Genomic DNA, 21,532 nt, shown 5'->3' with positions numbered 1-21,532 from the left:
AGAGGTGGGGGGCAGGGTTAGGGGCCGGATGTCCCCCCACCCGTCCCCGTCCCTGCCTTCAGCCTCGGGAGGGAAGGTGGACTGCGAGGGTCCTGTGCCCTTGTGCCTCCCCAGGGAGCTGTGGGGCAGGGCTGCTTTGCATCCTCTCCTGTGATAGTGGCAACAAAGGGGTGGGGAGGCCTCCAGAGACGGCAGGCACAGCCAACCACATTCTTGTCACGGAAGCAAGGCCCTTTCTGCCGGCCGAGAAGCCCTGAGCAGGCCGAAGGCTGGGCACTGGTTGTGAGATCAGCCTGTCTCTGGGCCCCAGTTTCCACAAGGAGAAATGGGGACCCATTGATTTCTTTTTTTTTTTTTTTTATACAGCAGGTTCTTGTTATCTATCTTATGCATATTAGTGTATAGACCATTCATTTCTGTAAGCACTTTTTGAGCATCTATTCTGCACCGGGCACCGGGTACCGCAGTAAACAGCATAACCAGCACTGACTGAGTGCTCCTTAGGTACGTGGCCTGCTGTCACCGCCTGCTCAGGACAGCCCTGCTCTCTCCATTTCCCAGGCGTGGGGCCCGCAGCAGAGGGAGGCCACAGGTCAGCCCGACGCTGAGTGGTGCGTTCCGACCTGTGCCCTGGCCTCCCGCCCCAAGCAGAGAGAGGGACGTCCAGTCTCAGCACTGGGGGAGGGGACGCGGGGTTAAGGTGAGGAGGCCCAGGCGGATGCGTTTCGTGGACTGTATGGGTTTGAGATGAGGAATGGAAAGAATCCAGTTTAATTTGCTTCCTCCCCCAGGAGGCCTGAGAACAGCGGGGTTTGTGCTTCAGGATCAGGATTTCTCAATGTCAGCACTTTGACGTTGGGGCTGGATAATGATCTGCCATTGCGGGGCTGCTCTGGGCACCGTAGGGTGCTGGGCTTCCGCCCACTAGAGGCTTCCACCCACCAGAGGTCAGTAGCATAGCCCTCTCCCCAAGTGGTGACAACCAAAAACCTCCCCAGACGTTGTGGGATCTTCCCGGACGGGGGCACAAACCCGTGTCCCCTGCATGGGCAGGCGGACTCTCAACCACTGCGCCACCAGGGAAGCCCTTTTTTTTTTTAAAGAGAGAGTGCCCACTTGGACACCATTTTCCTGGCAGCCAGGTGACGTGCCCAGGAAGTTGGTCTTGTTTTGGGGTGGTGGGGTAGAGGAAGCTGGTGGTGGGGACCCCATGGGCTCTGGAGGAGAGTTCAGCTCAGTGGGCTTACCTTGCACCACGCACCTGGAAGCAGCTGCAGTGACTGAAGAGGAGGGGTCAGCCTTGAACCCGCAGACCCTGGAGATCAAGGCAGCAGCCCACACCTGTCTGTGATCAGAATCACCCGTAGCTCTGGGAAAAAGCAGGTGCTAGAGGCGGGGATTCCTCAGGCGTGGTCCCCGAGGGGTGGTGATTTGGGAAGTCGGGACCCTGATACTTATCCCCCAAAGCCCTCCCTTCTCAGCCCTTGGTCTGCAGGGGACACAGGAGAAGGGTAATTAGAGCAATTCCACCTTCTCCTCCCTTTGGGGACCCACTTCCTGTGCATGATTCTACAAGGATTCCAACGTGCACTGAGCACCTGCCATGTATCAGAAACAGTTCCAGGCTCTGAGGATACAGGGAGTGAATGAGACAGTCCTTGCCCCCTATGGATGTCAGAGTCTAAGTGCTAAGGAGGGAAAATAAAACAGAGGAGGCTGTAAAGGGTGGGGAGCTAAAACTTTAGATGAGGTGGACGAGAACTCGGAGAAGGTGGCCTTTGAGAAGCCCCCGAAGGGAGCCGGGTCCCGTGTGAATATCAGGAGGAAATGCTTGCTGTGAGGGTTCTGGGTTCAGGGCATGGCCCATGGAGGGCATAAAAGGACCAGATTTGTAGGACAGCTCCTCCTCCTGAGATGTCCTCCCCGCCTGCCCTTGTCCAGTTAGCTCCCCCCGACTTTCACGGATCTGGGCAGGTGTCCCTTTGCCTGGCGGACCGCAGGCTGCCGTGGGTTCATCAATGCGATGACTGAAGGTCTGGGTCTCACTAGCAGGGAAACCCCCGGAGGACAGGGACCAGGTCCACAGCACTGGCCTCACAGCCTCGGCCTGGGGCGCAGGGCCCAGCACAGGGCAGGCACTCCGGACACACGTGTGGAACGCATTGAACAAACCAATAAAGAACAGCAAGTCCTCGGAAGGTTTCCAGGGACCGGGGGACATCTGCTTGAATGCCAAGCCAGGGGAGCTGCCCGGGGGCAGCTGCTGGGGAGGGAGCGGCTGCAAGGTTGCCCAGCCCAGAAAGGGAGGAGGCAGTTCTGTCTGCACAGCCCCGCCCGCCTGTGCCCCTTCTAGTTGCCAGCAAGGGGCAGCGTGGATGACAACAGCGGTGGAGGCCAGGCGGCACCGGAGCCACACCAGGGAGGGGACCAGAGGCAGCCGAGGGGAGGGGCAGGGCTGAGACGACAGCGCTCGCCCCGGGACATTTTCTGAGCCTGGAAGGACATCAGGGCAGGCCCAAGGCTCAGCAGGGGCCGTCGCTGGCTAAAGACCATCCCAGCCCAGGACGCCTGTGAATAGGGGTGCTTGGGAGCCCCCAGCCGTGGCAGCAGGGTGGGAGAGTGGGTGCCCTGCACCCACTGGACTGCCAGCAGACCGTGCATGGGTCTGAGAAGCTGGGCCTTCCTGGTCACCGCGGCATGACCTCCCCACGCCCAGAGAGCGCTACCCAGTCACACGTGGCATTGGAGGATTTTGGGCCCAGAGGGGCTCCACAAGCTGTCGAGGAGGGTGGGGAGCAGGGCTGGTGGGGGCAGGAGCGGGGAGATCGGTGCATTCACAACCCCCCAGTCCCCACCTGCAGCGAATTCCCTATTTGAGGCATGTCTGTGAAATTCAGTTTCATAGTCAACAATCATCTGTTAATCATAGTGGTAGGTTAAAGACGGCTGCAGACTGCAGATTCTTCCTCCCTCCCCCACTGAAAGGCGACATTTATTTCCCCTCCTTGACTCTATGGCCCTGAGACCACACGGCCAACAGAATGCAAGAGAAGCAATGATGTGCCTTTTCCGGGACTAAGCCCTACGGAGCCCCGGGGGCTCCTGCTTCCTCCAGCTGGGAAGATTTACTCTGGGGAAGGCTCCCTCTCAGAATCCCACTGCCATGCTGAGACGCCCAAGCCACAGGGAGAGCGCGGGTGTAGACTGCCTGGCAGAGCTCCGGCTGAGCTCCCAGCTGACGCCCAGTCCCCCACACCCACCATGTGTGGGAGCCAGGCTGGACATCCAGCCCAGGCAAGTCCCTACCAGGTGACAGCAGCCCCAGCCGGTGCCATGAGATGCCCAAGAACCACCTGGCTGAGCCCAGGCAACCCAGAGAGTTCGGAGAAAATATACAATGGTGGCTGTTTTAAGTTACTGCTGTCTTACGTTTGGGGATGTTTGTTACAGAGCAATAGGTCGCTGAGCCAGGCTCCTACTAAGTGTCAAGCAGAGACGTGATCTAACTGCAGCTTTAATTTGCTGCAGTTAGATTTATGAACTGTTCCAATGTCCAAAAAAGCAGAGAGCATGAGAAAGTATACACCTATAACTTGCTACCTTTGCTTGAGGTTTTTGCCCCCTAAGAATTTGTTGTTGCAGGTATTTGAAGATCTGCGTGTCACTCCCCCATCCTATTCGCTCCCCTCCCTCCCATCCTGACGTTGGGGTTAGCCTTCTCCGCTGTGCTGTTACTGCTCTGCTGTCCACCTGTGCACCCACAGGCAGTCTGCAGTCTTGGCTAATCTCCACAGCCATCTTGCCAGGCAGTAGGCACTGCTATCCCATTGTACAGATAAGGAAACTGGGGCTCAGAGAGGTGAAACGGCCTGGACTGAGGACATCTGGCTGCAAAGGGGCAGGGCCGGCCTCTCTCACCAGGACCCACTAGTACGGAGTGGGTGGCAGGTAGTTCCTTTCTTTCTGGGGAAACCCTCGTGTGCATGTGTGTGCCCGTACTTGTACTGCGGGATTTTGGGATGCAATGATATGATGCCTGGAATTTATTCAGAGGATGGGAGAACAGATGAGAATGGCCTTGGAAAGGCCAGTGTTGGATCCAGGTGATGGGTATGTGGGGATTGGTTGTGCTGTCTCCTCTCCACATGCAAGTTTGAAAATTCCCGAAGTTAGAAAAGCAACACAGGTCCTGGGGAGACAGGTCCCAGGTGAAGGGTAGGCGGGCCATGCGGGCGGGGACACCCCAGTCTGCAGGCCTGTCTGCCCGAGAGGATCACCAGAGAGCCACAGACTTGCATTGTAGCTCCGGAGGCCAGGTCGTCAGAAGGGGCCCAGGGATTAACCCCACCCTGGAAGAGGCTGAGACGCCCCCTTCCACACCCCAGGCTGGGTCTGGCCCCTTCTCAGTGCTCCCAACTCCGCCCGGGGCCCTCCAATCTCACTTCATCTCCCCCCAGAGCACAGGCTTGGCTTGGGGCAGTGGTGATGAGTCTCTCATCTCTGCGTCCCCTGCTGGCCAGTGCCTGGTCCGTGCTGGTTTAGTGTCTCTGGGGGACAGCTTCTGCCTGGGCTTGCTGGGTCCAGGGAGGGAGCCTCACTTTGCCTCCGGGGGTCAGCCATTGGGAGGCGAGGCAGCAGGTCTGGAACCCTCACTTGGGGTGACACCACTGTGGCCCCTCACAGTCTGTGGGACCTCAAGCAAGTCACTCAGCTGTTTGAGTCTCTGTTTTTCACCCTAAAATGGGGTAAGGAGCACCAGCTCCAAGGGCTGCAGTAAGAATCCAAAGTGAGAGTGAATGTAAATTCCCTGAAGGAACCACAGTCCATAGCTAAGGTTTGTTTTGAGCTAACTGGGCACCAGGCACTGTTTTAAGTACAACTTTGCACAGCTTTCTGAGGTGGGTACTATCATGTCCCCCTTTTGCACATGAGGTGACTGATGCCCAGAGAGGTGCTGTCACTTGCCCCAGGCCTTGGGCTAGTGAGGACAAAGCCTGGTTTCTGTGCTATGCCTGGCGCCAAAGCAACGTCCACCAATAGAGGGAAAGTCACACATATCGATGGCCACTTCATCAAAATTAAAAACTTCAAAAGACGTCTTTAAGGAAATGAAAAGCCAAGCTGCAGACGGGGAGAATATGTTGGCAAATCATATACCTGATCAGGGACTAAATACATAAAGGACTCTCAGAACTCAACAGCAAGAAGGCAAATAACCCAATTAACAACTGACATTTAAATTAAAAAAAATTTTTTAGGGGCTTCCCTGGTGGCGTAGTGGATGAGAGTCCGCCTGCCAATGCAGGGGACACGGGTTCATGCCCCAGTCCGGGAAGATCCCACATGCCGCGGAGTGGCTGGGCCCGTGAGCCATGGCCGCTGAGCCTGCACGTCCAGAGCCTGTGCTCCGCAACGGGAGAGGCCACAACAGTGAGAGGCCCGCATACCACACACACACACACAAAAGAGATACCATAAATTAAAAAAAATTTTTTAAAGATTACAATAGATATTTCACCAAAGAAGATCTACAAATGGTCAAGAAGCACATGAAAAGAAGCACAACGTCATTAGTCTTAAGGGTTTTGCAAGTCAAAACCACAATGAAATAACACTTCACATGCACTCGGATGACTTTAATCAAAAAAATAAAAGGAAAATAAGAAATGTTGGTGAGAATGTGGAGAAACTCTTAAATTACTCCTGGGAGTGTAAAGTGATGCAGCCACTTTGGAGTCCAGCTTGGCAGAGTCTTAGAAAGTTAAACATTTAGTTACCAACCTATCAATTCCACTTCGAGGTATCTACTCAAGATAAATGAAAACACATGTCTACACAAAGACTTCTACACAGATGTTCACAGCAGCACTATACACAAGAACCAAAAGGTGCAAACAATCCAGCTGTCCGTCAACTAATGTATGGACAAGTAAATTGTGGTCCACCCACACCATGGAATATTACTCAGCCATAAGACAGCAGGAAGCACCGGTATTTTCCGACATGGATGCGCCTCAAAACCGTGATGCTCAGTTCAGGAAGCCAGACACAAAAAGCCACACAAAGGATGATTCCATGTATATAAAGTGTCCAGACAGGCAAAATGTATGGAGACAGAAAGAACATTGGTGGTTGCCAAGGGCTGGGGCTGGGGATGAGGAGAGACTGCAGTGGGATCTGTAAATTTATTAAAAATTATTGAATCGTGCACGCAAAGCAGGTGAATTTTATGGTATGTGAGTTACACCTCCTGAAGGCTGTAATACGATGACGCTGTAATACGATGACGACAGCAACAACAACGACAGCCCCCAGCTGCCACGTTAACACCTCCGGGGCGGGCAGGGCCACAGGAGCTGAGAGAGGAAGAGGCACGTCCCGCAGGGACTGGGCCCTGGAATGACCAGGGGACCCCGCCTGCTGCCGGGCAGAGGTCTTTCGGGCTCCGGGGCTTTTGGAAAGAGCCAGGTGGAGCTTCACCTCCAGCCTGAGGGCTGGCTCTGCAGCAGAAAAGGGGGAGCCCGGGACCCTCGTGGAGGGGCCGCAGCACCTGCAGAGGAGCTGGAGGGCAAAGGGAGGATCCTAAAAATGAGGGGTGGGAGGCTGTGGACAGAGGAGGGAAGACAAAAAGCAGGGGCGACCGGAGAAGGAGAATGGAAGGGGGGGAGGAGGGAGAGGAGGGGGGCGTGGCCCGGCACCTTGGAGAGCTCGTGACCGCGACACCGCAGGTGGGCTGGCAGCCCAGGGCCCCGAGGGAGGGGCTCACGTCGGCAGAGGGACCGAGGCTCGTGCTTCCTAGCTCACACTTGTGACGGAGAAAAAGAACGAGCAGCCATTCCTTCTTCAGGTCCTTAGGTACGGAGCATCTCACAGGTACTCGCGCTCTGTTGGGTGCCGGCAGCTCGGGGAACAGAAGAGCGGCGTGGGGGCGGGGAGGGGAGCCCGGACATGTGCGGAGACAAGCATGATGGGGGGTCACGGGGGCAAAGTTCAGGGGCACAGGGGCAGATGGCAGGGTTCGGGGACAAGGCAAGAAGGCGTCCCTGAGGCAAGGTGATAGGATGGGAGTGACAGCAGGACAGCCCTGCCTTGAAGTCCCTCGGGAGGCCGGGCAGTGGAGGCCAGAGGGTGAGGGCGGCGTGAGCCGCGGCTGGAGGTCAGAGGCGGCCAGACCCGTGGGCTCGGGGGTCACAGAGTTTGGTAGCAGCTGGTCCTGGAGACGGTTTCGGCAGGCGGTGGGCAGATCAGAGCGGCTGCAAAGCTGGCTCCAGCCTGCCGCAGGGAGGGGCGGGTGGGCTGGAAGGCCGGGAGAGCCCCCTGCAGTCAGTGGGCGGGGGCCGCACCAGGCCCTGTGGGCTCTCTATGACCCAGGAAATTGCTGCAGAGCGGGGGGGGAAAAAAAAACCCCGAAAACAATAAACAAAAACAAGATTGCAGCCGCAAGAAAGCTCTCCATGTCCTGATGCGGAAAGATCTCCAAGCAGAAAAAAGCAAGTTGCAGAAGGGTGTGCAAACGTGCAGTCCTCTCACTGAAAAGGGAGGAGAAGGCAAGGCCCTGCGTTTGTTTGTTCGTGTTTGCTGGGGTGACTCTGGAGGGTTCTGCAGAATCCAGCGCCTTCGGCTGCCTGCGCGGGGAGGGAGTGGGGCTCCGGGCAGCGGCCTGGGGGACTTTTCATTCCATTCCCTTTAGCTCCTTTTGAAACTTGAATCAGGAGAATGGATTACTCAGTCCAAAAGTTAAAAAAAAAAAAAAAAAATCCATGGGTTTTAAAGTATAGAGAAACCTGCAAAATAGAAGCTAATAAAAGTTTACTTAAGACACTGCAACATTCTTCTGAGTTAAATTTGGCCTTCACAAAGTTTCAGTTCTTTGAAGACAAATTGAGGTTTCGCTTCATGAGCATTCCTGAGTGTGCTTGACTGTGCTTGTTAAATTTAATCAGTTACTTATAGCCACATAATTTCAAATGCCAAACTACAAGAATTATTTTAAAAATGTTCCAGAACCAAAGGTGTTTAATGGCGGGTGTGGGTGGGATTTCTCATCAGTCTTCCAGCCTCTGGGATGGGACCTCCCACGGCAGTCGTGGAGCCCCAGCCTGGGCTGGGGTTGAGCTCGTGGGTGTGGAGAGATACAGAGGGGTTCCTGAGAAGTGGGGGAGGAGTAGGCATGGGTCTGTGATGAGAGAGACGTGGTGGGGACAGGAGGAATGGAGGAATTAACTCTGATTTTGCCAGATTCAGGGAAACAGCCGATCTTGGAACCATCTTGAAGATAAAAAGATCGGTACTTTGTGATCTGTAGGAAATTTGTTGCTTTTGATAGACATTCTTGTTCATAAACCAATATGTCCTTATAAGGACAGTAAGCACCGTTTATTTGAGGGCACATCCGGGGACCTCCCTATCCACACCCCAAGGCCCTGTGCCAAAGTCCACCCAGGGGTCAGAGGCAAGACCTGGGCCAAAGCTTTGCCCTTCTTTTACATGGGCTTGAATAAGCTTGGCTTTCCCAGCTCAGCTCAGTAGAAGCATTTCAAAGGGGATGTAGATGGGCCATGGGGAAAGTGGGTCAGGGATGATGAAGGAGGTGGGTGCCCCGACGGAGCTAGAGCACACACTGGTGAAGCGCCTGGCACCAGGAAGGAGAATGAAGACCCAGGAAGTGTGGAGGGCGTGGAGGGACAATCCTCCCGGCTCGACAGAGCCTGAGGGCATCGCCGGTCACGCGTCCAGCCTCGTGCCTAATGGTCACCATTTGTCGCAGAGAAAAGAATAAACCCCATCATTAAATACTTCCCACGTAAAACCATTAAAATATGTTGAAGCATTGTGCCTGAGGGGTCAGATTCGGTTACCTGAAACCTTAGCTTAAGTCAACTAGACTTCTTCCCAAAGATTCCAGATGGGTAAGGTTTCTGCACATCTTTGGAAAGAGCGGGGGGCAATTCAGACCGGGCTCCCCATCTGCCAGGGGTAACTGTGGAACGCTGCGGGCTAGAGCCTGACAGCGCTTTCTTCATGTCCTGCCTGGCTCAGCCGCCCAGACAGGCAGCTTCAAAGTTAACCTTTCTCAAGGCATCAAAGTGGGTGCCCTGGTGTGCAGGGCCCGGGCCCCATGCCCAGGAGCCGAGTGGAGCTCTGCTTTCTTCCGGGAGGCCTCGGGCAGCCAGCGTGCTGGCTTGCAACCCTCAGTGTGGTCTCGGCCTCCCCGGGGGTTTGGATGAATGTACCCAGGACGGTGCCAGCAGGGTAGGGACGTCACACACAGTGGCTGGGAGGGGGCTGACCCCGAAGTGGCCTGAGCTGTTCTGCAGGACATTGTTTCCCTGGGCAGCGTGGGGCTTTCCGGGAGGCACTGCTCAGGGGGAGGTCAGCCTGGCAGACACCCAGTGTTCCCTGCACAGGCGGCTGGCTCCTGCGGCCTCTCCCTCACTCCCCTGGGGCAGGAGGAGAAGGGAGGAAGGGAAGGGTGTCAGGGACCAGCCGCTCTGCACAGTCTGAGAACATCAGGGATGGGCCAGAGGGGGCTCAGATACACCGTGGTTCTGTTCGCAAAGCGTCGGGTCACACATTCATTCATCAAACCTTCCCCAGACACCTGCCACAGGGTGCCAGCCTCGTAAAGTCTAGGGCTATTTCTATCCAACAGAAATCTATTTCGAGCCACAGGTGCCATTTATCATTTATGATTTCCTAGTAGCCTTGTTAAAACAAGTAAAAAAGAAACAAGTGATTTTCATTTTAGTAGCATATTCCATGTAACCTGATTTATCCAAAAATTATCACTTCAACGTGTCATCAATATAAAAATTATTAACAAGATAGTTTAAATTCTTTCTTTTCGTGCTAACTCTTCCAAAGCCGGTATGTATTTTACACTCAGAGCACATCTTGATTTGGCCCAGCTGCACTTCAAGTCCTCAGGAGCCACATATGGCTGCCGGCTGCCATATCAGGCAGCAGGGATCTAGAGGTGCAAAAAACAATAACACCCAAACCTTCTGCTGAAAGGGATCACTGCTCATTGGGGCGGACGGGGGTGCAGACATGTAAATAACCGATTATGCAAATCAGAGCTTGCTAAGTGCTACAGGACACAAGAGCAGGGGTGCTCTGTCTAGAGCATCCTCCGTGGGCCCCTGGTCCCTGCTTTGCCATTTGATAACCGTGCACAGTGCCTGGCCAGCTCCGGCCGCTGGTAAGCATTTAAGGAATTGCTACGAGGAGGTGCCACTCCACACCCACTGAAATGAAAACTTAAAAGTGCTGGTCCTGGCCAGAGAGCTGCTCAGGGAGTGGAAGTGGGGCGACTGGAGGGCAACTGGGCACCATCTGGGGAAGCTAACCTCCGCCAGCCAGCCTCCCCACGGAGGGGTCTGTGTCCTGGGAAGCCTACACATGAGCGCCAGGAGGGGGCATGGGGGGTGTTCACTGTAGCATCACATATAAAATAGCGACGTATAAAATAGCGAACTTGGAAAGGCTCTGTTGGTCAGAAGAATGAATAGACAGTCTGTGGCGTGTTATCATGACCTGTTTGTCCGACGGAAGACCACACAGCAGCCAATGTGAACGAGCTAGGTCTGCGGGCATCCACACAGAAATACTCAAAAGCATACTGAGTGGGAGAAAGCAAAATTATATGGTATGAAGTTGACTGGAGCATTTTGAAAAAGACAAAGCAGTCTATAACTGTACATAAGAACACTGTAGGACTATCTGAGGGGGTGCCCACCAGCTTCAGGTGAGCGATCGGTTCCAGAGAGAGAAAAGTGCAGTAAGAGAGGAGGACAAAGGGAGTCTTATCTCAACATCTGATCTGTTAAAAAATTCTGCAAATACAGCAAAATGCTAATATATGTTAAGTACATAAGTGTGTGTTAAAGTATTCTCTGTACTTTTCTATGCGTGAAATATTTCATAATAAAAAATTAAAACTCCTCTGAATGTGAAAAAAAATGAATGAATGAGTGGCCTTCTGAAAGTCACCTGTCTTCTCTGTGCTTCATTTCCCACACCTGAAAGATGGGATAATAGTACTTGTGTCATTGAGTTGACGTGGGGCAAAAACGTGGCCACTTTTTCATGACCAGCATCTGGTAATAGAAGCTCTTCATCAGTAACAGTCCTGAGTGTTTACTGAGTGCTTGCCAAGTGCCAAACACAAATGAACTGACTTAATGACATCAGGTACGAAAGGCAGGCATCTTTGGGACTTCCTGGCAGTCCAGTGGTTAGGACTCTTCCACTGTGGGGGGCACAGGTTCAATCCCTGGTTGGGGAATTGGGATCCCACATGCTGCACAGTGCACCCAAAAAAAGAAAAAAAAGGCAGGCATCCCTATCCTCATTTTACAGATGAGAATACCGAGGAGAGTTAGTTAAGTCGCCCAGCGTTACCAGCTAGTAAGTGGTGCAACTGGGATTTGAACTCAGCCAGCCAGGTTCAGAACTGGCATTTTGACCCCTTCTGTAGACTGCCTCTAATCAGTGCTGATTCTCTTTCCTTTTCCAGAGATTGAAAATTATTTTTCAAGTCTGCAGGTGCCAAATCACCCCCAGGGCACAGGGCCCACGCTAATCCCTGGAGAGGCAGGGGGTGCCCACCCTGGCCGCAGACGGCTCACAGCCCTCTCCCCGGCATGGATGAGCCCGTCTATGGAAGAGATGGGCCATATGGTCTATGGAAGACCATAGTACCCCCCACTGACTTTAGGAGACCCCCAAGTGCACCAAGTTCCATCTGCTTATTAAATGCTGCTGAGGACTTGGCCACCAGCGGGCCCATTTTTACATCTCCCAGCTACGAAAATATTCAACATGGTGGGGTGAATGCAGAAGGGGAAGTTCCAAGTCCAAATCCACCTTCAAGTTACCCTGGGGCCCCAGAGAGCAGCTTCCTCTCCATGGAAGCCCCCCAACTGCCTGGGCTGGGGACTGAGGGGGTCACAGCCTCCCTGCAGCCTGAAAACGGCAGCGAGCCCTCCTCCACGAAAAAAAAGATTTGTGCCGCAGACAAACATCCTCCTCCCTGTGGGCACTGCAGGCCGACAGTGAGAAGAAAGCAGACTTGCTTTTCCCGTGTCACTTAATTTCAATACCTCATTGAACCGAAACTAGAACGACTCACTCTGGCTTGGTGATGGGGTGGGGAGTGAGAAGCAGCAGCATTGCCACGTCTTTCTCTCGTATAAACTTCTGAAATCTTTACATGAAAAAACCCAGGAGTGCATTCTGCCATAAGAAAATAAAGGTACAGTTTGTACAATTCAGGAGAGGACAGGAAAGTGACTGGCACCCTGCTGGGCACTTGGCGGGAGTTCGTTCCACAGTGAGGACGGGGGTGGGGTGGGGGGTGGGGGGTGGCGCGCAAGCCTTCTGGGGTCTGGAGGCACAGCGGGGGGGGGCGCTGCTGTCCCTGTGAGGCTCCCCAGCTCTTACCTCTAGGAGAAGAGGTCAGTGGCCATCTCACGCCTCAGGCTGGGCACGGTCGCTTGCTTTTCCTGGGTGGCCATCTGGGCTGTGGCTGCTCCCTGTCCCCTGCTGGCTGACTGTCCCCTGACTCTGCCCATATGGACTAAATGCCTGGCCTTCTCAGAGAAGGGAAATTATCTTTAAGCTCAGGCCTTCCAATGGCCCCCGTGGCTTTCGGAAGCTTACTCTGCGCCATTAATCCCTGGCTCCTATCCCCGGTTTCTGGCCTCGAGGGCAGGGGGATGAGCCAACCGGAGCCCCGCAGAAGACAGAAACCCACGTGGCGGAGGATCGAAACCACGGCAGGGGAGGAAGAGACAGAGCGAGGATGGGCCATTTCTGGAAGGTTCCCCCAGGAACGCAGCTGTGGGAGGCTCGTGGGGTCCTAGGGGGTGACACTAGGGTCAGTGGGGGAATGTCAGGAAGTGGTTCATAAAGCAGAAGGGGAAAAGTCTGGCATTCGGGACTGGGGTGGGTGCCCCAAGTTTGGGTGTGTCGGGCACGCCGGTCACCGCACTGGCTTTACTGGGATGGTTGACCTGATGACTTGAGAGCCTGGGAGGGAGGGTGTCCAGGGTCCGTTGTCATTGTGCACCCCTTGTGAGCAGGCCGCCTGTGGCCTCAGGGAGGAGAAGCAGAACTCAGCGCCCTGCCGTCGCCCCAGCAGGTGGGGGCGCCCCTAACAACGGTGCTGGGAGAGGCTCTTGTGCTCCAATGATGCCCACGTGAGATGCTAGACAAGCAGCCTCGGGGCAAGAAAGCAACCCTGATCCTAGCCCAGGTGCTTCAAAGCCATGTAGCGGGCCAGACGAGAGCAGGCGATGGTATGATCTGCAGGTGGAGAGCTGCGCGGTCTTCACACGCGGCCAAGAGCTGTGGTTGGGGGGTGAGACCAGGCTGGCAGAGAGACCAGGGCTGTCCAGTTAGCTGATGAGACCCAAGTCAGCCCTGGCAAGGACGTTTGCTCAGACCTGGAAAACCCACCCGAAGCCAGCGCTCACCCCAGTCCCAGGAGGGAAGACAGGCCTCTTCCCCCAGCACCTTCCCCAGGCTTAGCTCTGGAGCCTTCTGCAGTTCAGATGGAAGCATCGCTGAAAGGCTCCACTCTGACATCCCCCTCCACGCCCCCCCACTCTGGAGTAAGGAATGTTCCTGCAATTAAAGCCTGGAGCCTGAAAGGCAGAGGAAACGGAGCTGGGTGTAGGGGTCACCAGTGCCTTCTGGGCTCCCATGCTGAGAACACAGCCGTCCGTCCGAGTGGGAGGACCAGAGGCCTTTTGTAGCAGGTCAGGCTGGAGAACTCGGCCTCTGCTCTGCTGGGCGCAGTCCTGGGGGTAACTATACGCTGTCCACAGCTGAGCTTGGCCTCTGCCGTGTTCACCGCTCCCATGCACGTCATTCTGTTGTAACAGGGTTGAAGCCAAGGCCGCTGCGCGAAGGGGGCCCAGGCGCAGCTGGAGGCCGGAGGGAAATGACCGTGGTGGCAGTTTTCCCAGACTTGTCCTGGCTTCTAGAATTCTGTTGTTGCCACACACGTCAAAGGACACTCCTGACACTGGTCCAGCCCCTCTGCTTGGGGTGGGAAGGGCCAGACCAAGGTGGGCCGTCACGTGGGCCAGGTGAGGACGGCTCAGCTCTAACCTCAGACTCTTCCATGGCCGGCACCTGAGTCCCTGCGGCCAAGCGCTGAGCGTCACTACAGGCCTGGCCAAGCCCCCAGCTGGCGAACTGGCGACCAGACCATTCGTACTACCTTCCACAGGCACACCTGAAGGAAAGGGGCCCTGCAGTTTGGGGGTTTTGTATCCAGTCAAAGCCTGTGCTGGCAGGTGCTCCAGTGGCGGGGGGCAGGTTCCAAGGAAGGGCCCTGTAGCCTCACCTCTTCTTCTTTAGTTGATTGGGGAGGCTTTGCTTGTCCTGGGGCCCAGGAAGTTTCTGGCTGATGAAAGCTAAGTGTGCCACCATGAAAACGTGGTTCTCCTGGCCCTGAGAGGGCCGGCAGGGGGGAGGTGGATGGCAAAGGCCGTCCCTCTGAGGGGTGGAGAGGTGAGCTGAGACGCGGTGGGACACCCACAGCCCTGTGCACTTCTTTCCCATGACTCAGCTAACCAGAGTCACAGCTGGACTGTCTGGGGTGCTGGGTGGTCTCGTCCCAGCTGACAGCTCCCTGTGTAGCGGGGACAATAAATGACAGGATTTATTCAGCTCCGGGCTTAGCCAGTGACCCTAAATCTCCAACCCAAATCAGCCACAGACAATGAGACAGACAGCCGGGCCCTGCTAGAGGAGCTTCTCAGAGACACACGTCTCCAGGTGTCTTCCTGCAGCATCTGTCTCTGGGGTTCTGACAGGTGCCTCCCAGGTGGCTCAGGAAGCTGGCACCATCGAAGGCATTTCACAGGAGATACCAGGCAAGGTGGGCAGTGGGTGGGCATGTGCTCTCACATCCCACATTCTCTCTGATCACAGGGAAGCCCTTGCTCATTGGCACAGAGGAGGGAGACTTGTGTGCACAGAGGAACACTTCCTTTTCCACGATTCACTGGAATGTTCCTCCTCTTCCTAAATGCTGCTCCCCTGCCCTTTGGAGACTGTACAGACAGCACCCACACTTTCTCTATCCTGGACATGGGGCACACTGCCTCGTCTGGATGTTCAGGTACGTGAGACATCAGAGGCGCGAACGGAAAGGACGAGATAAGTCAGCTGTCACCCTGGCCCCCAGGCACGACCCCCCGGCTGACGGTTCCTGCCCCCACTGCCAGGCTTTGACCACCACCCAATCCCCGGACCCACAGGGCTGGGGGGAAGGGTGGAGCTGCAGGGAACAGCCGAGCAACAGGGTGGTAGCAGCCAGGGATAGTGGTCTCAACCTGCCCACACTCCCGGGGGCTGGTCACTCCCTGCCACCACGTCCTGGCTCTGTCCTGCCTCCCTGGCTGCTCAGGTGGGAGGCCCACCTGGGATGCTTCTCTGCCCCGGCTTCCGTCCACCAGAGGGACGGCCCTTACCTAGGAACTCAAGCTCCTCCTGTGTGTCTGCACACCAGCTGTGGCCTTCACTGCACTGAAGGGCCTGTGGGCGGGGCCTGCAGGGGGCTCTTCTCTCCGCCTTCCGCTCCCACACAGTGTGCCGACGGCTGAGTAAAGGAAAGGCCAGGAGTCAGCTGGGTTAGAGGCTGCGGGGATGGGGTGGGGTGGGCGGTGGGCAGCTCTGAGCACACCCCCGATCTTCCTGCAGGCCCAGGGGAGGTGTGGGGCCCACAGGGTGTCTGAGGCTCTGCCCACATGAAGCTGGTCTCAAAGGTGGGCTGCTTGGGAGACACATTTGGGAAGAACGCCGAGTGACTCTGCTGAAACTGGAAAAATACTTAACTTCCTTTGGGTCCCAGGCTTCTCCCCATCTGCTTTGCTCCCCCAGGCCCCCAACCGAAATGCACTCCCCTCTCCTCTGCTGCCGGCCTGCCCCACTCGCCCGGGTCCACTCCTGCCTCAGTTTCCCTCTGCCCGGATGTGGGTGGTGGCCTGGCGTGTGGCTGCGTGTGCAGGAGCATCAGCCCGCCTGGATAACCACACTCCCGTAATTACGGGGAACGCTGCCCCTCCTGGATAATCCCGTAATGCCTGGAGGAGAGGCGCCTTCCTCCTGGGGTTTCCGTGGGCGCAGAGCCTGCTCGTAAAGGCACCCCAGGTCTCCGTGAGTCTTGAGAACGGCCTCTTTGCCCAGAAGAAATTTAGCAGAGAGCTTGGCTGACCACGGGACAGCCATTTTACCAGCAGGATCTGCAAACGGCTTTGAGCTCCTCAAAGTGAGCGAGGCCGCCACTGAGTAAATTCCAGGCGTTAGAGGTGATGAACAGAACAGCTGGACTCTGGAAGGACCAGCTCTGAGCTGCAGGGCAGGATGAGGTGGGAGGCAAGGGTGGCAGAGTCAGCAGGTGACACCCACAGTAGTCTTCCTTAAAAGTCTCGCAGAGGGACACGTCCTAAGTAGGCGAGGAGAAAGGCACAGCCGAGCTCCTCAGACAAAGCACGGTTGCTCCCTATTGGCGGAGGCCCAGTATTAAAGCCGAGTCTCAGGAATACGCCAGCCCAGTCGAAGGAGCTACGGAGGCTGCTGCTTCTTCGGATGCCCGCCGACGTCACAGCACGCGGGATCGTCGTGCCGGGAGGCCCAGGACATGTGAGTTGTGCGCAGCGGGGGGATTCTGCTTCTTCACATTTTCTTCCCATGAAAAACTCTGTTTTCAATTTGCTTCTCCTTGATGACTTTACCTGAGCATATTTTTGATGTTTACTGGCCATTTGGATATCTCCTTTTGGGAAGTACCTGATCAGTTGGATTGCCTTTTAAAGAAAATTGGTCTGAAAATTTTAATGTATTTGGATAGATATATCAAAGTCTTTGTTGGGTGACTGTATTATAAGTATCTTCTCTCGCTCTGTGACCTCCCTTTTCACAGTCGTAATTTTTTTTAATGAACAAAAGTTTTGATTTTAATGTAGTACAACTGATAACTTCTTTATGTGTCCTGTTTAAAAATCTTTGCCAAGGACATGAGTATATTCTCCTGTTATTTTCTGGAAAGCTTATCATTTTACTTTTCATATGTAGACCAATAATCCATGAGAAGCCACTACACACCACCAAAATGTCTCACATTCCAAAGACTGACAATGCAGTGTTGCTGAAGGTACGGAGAAAGTGGGGGCAGATGTTCAACTGGTAACGTCCCCTAAAAAGCTGAACACGCACACCCTGACAGGCTCACTTCTGCACATAATCCTGAAAGAAACGTGTACATATGCACACAAAAGGACACATACAAGAAAGTTAGGGACTTCCCTGGTGGCGCAGGGGTTAAGACTCCGCGCTCCCAGTGCAGGGGGCCTGGATTCGATCCCTGGTCAGGGAACTAGATTCACACACGCATGCCGCAACTAAGAGTTCGCATGACACAACTAAGGAGCCCGTGTGCCACAACTGAGGAGCCCGTGTGCCGCAATTAAGGAGACCCAGAGTTGCAACTAAGGAGCTGGCAAGCTGCAACTAAGGAGCCCACCCGGCGCAACCAAACAAATAAATGAATTAAAGAAAAAAATTAATTGCAGCAAGATTTGTATCAGCCCAAGTCAGGAAAAAACCCAAATGTCCATCCACAGTGAAATGGAGAAATTGGGGTACGGTGATACAAAGAAATAACACACAACAAGGAAAATGCATGAAAAATTGCTGCATGTAACAGGAATGAATCTCACAATTCGAATACATGCTGTACCCTTCCATTTATATAAAGCTCAGAAAGAAGGCGGAACTAACCTAGGTTTGGGCATGAGGGGCTCCTGGGTGCTGGCAGTGTTCTAATGTCCTATATTTGGAGCTCGGTGGTAGTTACAAGAGCCTGCACCTGCCCACTTTGTCCACTTTGTGAAAATTCACTGAGCTACGTACCTGTGATTTGTACACTTTTCTATATACCTGTCATATTTCAATAAGTAAATTTTATTAAGAAAAAAAAAACTCTTGCCAAATATGTCTGAGACGGGAACGCAGAGAACGTAGGACGTGAATATAAAGGGCAAACGTAACGGTTCTGGAAATGAAGTGATTAAATAATCCAGAAAGTATCAATTACATTTCTTTCAACAAATTTAAATCTAAGACTTCAGAGTTCAAAAATAAAGAACTGTAACATTTAGGGGAGAGAATATTCAGCAAATGGGGAGATTTCACATGATTGTTTTTTTAGTTCCTACCTTTGTCCAACTTGAACAACAGCAGGTCTCCGGGGGTGTGTCCCACATACTAGGGACTAGGACAGGGCCCTGGGGACACAGGAGGCAGCTGCACGGAGCACTCTTGGTACAGAGCCCCCTCCAGGAAGTGTGAAGTACTGACAGATTCCAGATATAATTTAAAAATTAAAGATAATCAACAGGTCTTCCTAGGTATAAGATAACTTGGGAGGCAGAGAAAGTATAAAATATTGTCCTTGCCCTGCTGTCCTGGGTCCAGGGGCTTGAGATGGCTCAGAAGCTGCGAGTCTGGCGTCACCTGCCTGCTTCCTGTTGCTCAAATGTTTACAGCACATTCATGCATTCCGTGCGTGGCACATTTTAAAAGAGAAAAAAATCAAAGAGCTTCCTGCTGAGACAGAGTTCACTCAGGAGACCTGAATCCCGCCAGGGTGAACCCTATGGAATTGTGATGCTTGAGCTGTTGACCTGCTGAATTAGCAACTTCACAGGTCGGCCTAACGGTCCGAGTCCTCCGTCCCTGGCTGAGTGTGTACAGTGGGGTAAGTCACTTCAGTTCTGAGGATCTCTAATTCTTCACAATAATGCACGGATTCTGGTCAGAGCTCAGGGTTTTTAAAAGTATGGCCTGAATCAACTGCTAAGAACTGACTTTTGGGTCCGAAATCTCAATGAATTTGGATTCTCAGGACCTGAGCCCAAGAATCTGCACAAATTTTCTAATATTTTACTTGTAATTATGCATTTTACCTCTTAATTTACACTGTAAGCTCCTCATATGTAGGCTTCCCATGCTTCCCACTTTGCATCTCAGTATCCAGGACATTAAAGGTCTCAGGAGATCCTGACGATGTGACAGCTTTCCGTCGCGTCTTCGTGAACAGGGGGGAATGGGAGGATGGCAGGATGGTAGTGACTTGTAGTTTCTTTTTGGTTTTTTACTGTGAACAGACACTGACATCTTAGTAAGACGGAGACTGCATTAAGACTGGGGTGGGGGCAGGAGCGAGGCCGGGCAGCGTGGAAAGAGGAGGAGGAGGAACGCGGCTTCTGTGCCCCTCGTCTCCCAGGAGAGGCCCGCGCCCGCGGATCTGGCCGTAGGAGTCCTCAGGCAATCATTTCTAGTCTGGGCCTTGGTTCCCCACCTGTGAAACACAGACCATAACACCCTTCCACATCCTCGGGGCTGGGGTCAGGGGCGCGGACTGGGAAGACAAGTGTAAACAAAGGGTTAAAGAAAGGTAAGCTGCTGTTACTGCTGAGAGCAAATGCTTTTATTCACTCATTCATTCAATAAACGTTCACTGAATGTTTACTATGAATAAACACTTACATCTTTCTTAGCAAAGGACTAAGCAGGCTTTTACCTTGAGGGTCCGTCTGGCCAATAGTATGTTGTAGAACTGTTAAAACATTCGCATTAAGAACGGTATTCAGCGTAGCCCAGACACATTCCACTAAGGGCTAGCAAACGATATTAGTCCCTCTGGTCTTCACTACGTCCCTGCACGCAGGTGTCATCACCCTCCTTTTTCAGACGAGACCCCAGAGGTAACTTGCCCACGGCCACAGAGTTGAAGTAGCCAGCTGGGACCCACACCACACACCGCTGCAGCCTGGCGCAGCTGTCTAAGAACCGGGGCGATGAGGCACTGCCCAGGCAGCAGCAAGATCAGTTTTTGAGAACACGCTTCTCTGAGGAATGACCATCTTGTCAGTAGTGAGGTCAGCGCAGTGGAGAAGGGCAGCTGGGGGACGGCAGCGGGGTCCACCCTACACACTTCACGTAACCCTCAGCGCCCAGGGTGCACCCAGGGCCCTCAGCGAACTCAGGTGAGTGTCCTGTCGTGGGGCAGACTCCCCGACTACGGGGGCTGCGCTGGGTCTGAAGCCTTGTCCAGAGAACTTCACAAGCACAGGTAGATCTCCTTTTACTGCGCTTTGCAGATACTGCATTTTTTAAAAATTGCAGGTCTGTGGCAACCCTCTGTTGGGCAAGTCTACTGGCACCATTTTCCCAACAACATTTGCTCACTCTGTGTTACATTTTGGTAAATCTCACAGTATTTCCAACTTTTCCACTATCGTTATATTTGTTATGGTGATCTGTGGTCAGTGATCTTAGATGTGACTGTTGTAATTGTTTTGGAGGTGCCACAAACCACACCCATGTAAGACAGAAAACAATCGATAAATCATGTGTTCCGACTGCGCCACAGACTAGCCGTTCCCCCGTCTCTCCCTCTCCTCGGGCCTCCCTATTCCCTGAGATACAACAATATTGAAATTAGGCCAATTAATAACCCTGCGATAGCCTCTAAGTGTTCAAGTGAAATGAAGAGCCGCACGTCTCTCACTTTAAATCAAAAGCTAGAAACGATGAAGCTTAGTGAGGAAGGCGTGTGGAAAGCAGAGCCAGAGGCCTGTTGTGCCCGTTCTCTGAGCTGTGAATGCAAAGGAAAAGTTCTTGAAGGAAATTAAAAGCACGACTCCGGTAAACACACTGATGAGAAGAGGAAACAGCCTTACTGCTGATATGGAGAAAGTCTGAGTGGTCTGGATAGAAGATCCAACCAGCCACATTCCCTGAAGCTACAGCCTAATCCGGAGCAAGGCCCCAGCTGTCTCCAGTTCTACGGAGGCTGAGAGAGGGGAGGGAGCTGCAGGAGGAAAGTCTGAAACACAGGTCGGCTCGTGAGGCTGAAGGACAGAAGCCGCCTCCGCAGCACGAAAGTGCCAGGTGGAGCCGCAGGCGCTGAGGGGGAAGCTGCAGCAAGTCCTCCAGAAGCTGTGGCTCAGGTCATCCGTGAAGGTGGCTGCACCGAACAAGAGATGATCCCTGTAGGGGAAACAGCCTGCTACTGGAAGAAGATGCCTCCTCGGACTTTCCTAGCTGGAGAGGGGAAGACAATGCCTGGCTTCAAAGCTTCAAAGGACAGGCTGACTCTCTTGTTAGGGGCTAATGCCTAACATTAGGGTGACTTTAAGTGGAAGCCAATGCTCATTTGCCATTTCGAAAACCCTAGGGCCCTTAAGGATGATGCTAAAGCTACTCTGCCTGTGCTCCATAAATGGAAGAACAAAGCCTGGATGACAGCAAACCTGTTGACAACACGGTTTACTGAATATTTTTAATCCCACTGTTGAGACCAGAGGCTCAGAAAAAAAGATTCTTTTCACAATCCTGCTGCTCACTGACAATGCGCCTGGTCCCCCAAGAGCTCTGATGGGGATGGACAGTGAGATTCATATCGTTTTCATGCTGCTGACACAACTTCCATTCTGTAGCCCATGGATCA

Source organism: Hyperoodon ampullatus, assembly GCF_949752795.1.
Source record: "Hyperoodon ampullatus genome assembly, chromosome: 18".
NCBI classification, from domain to species: Eukaryota; Metazoa; Chordata; class Mammalia; order Artiodactyla; family Ziphiidae; genus Hyperoodon; species Hyperoodon ampullatus.
This window is presented reverse-complemented; position numbering follows the sequence as displayed.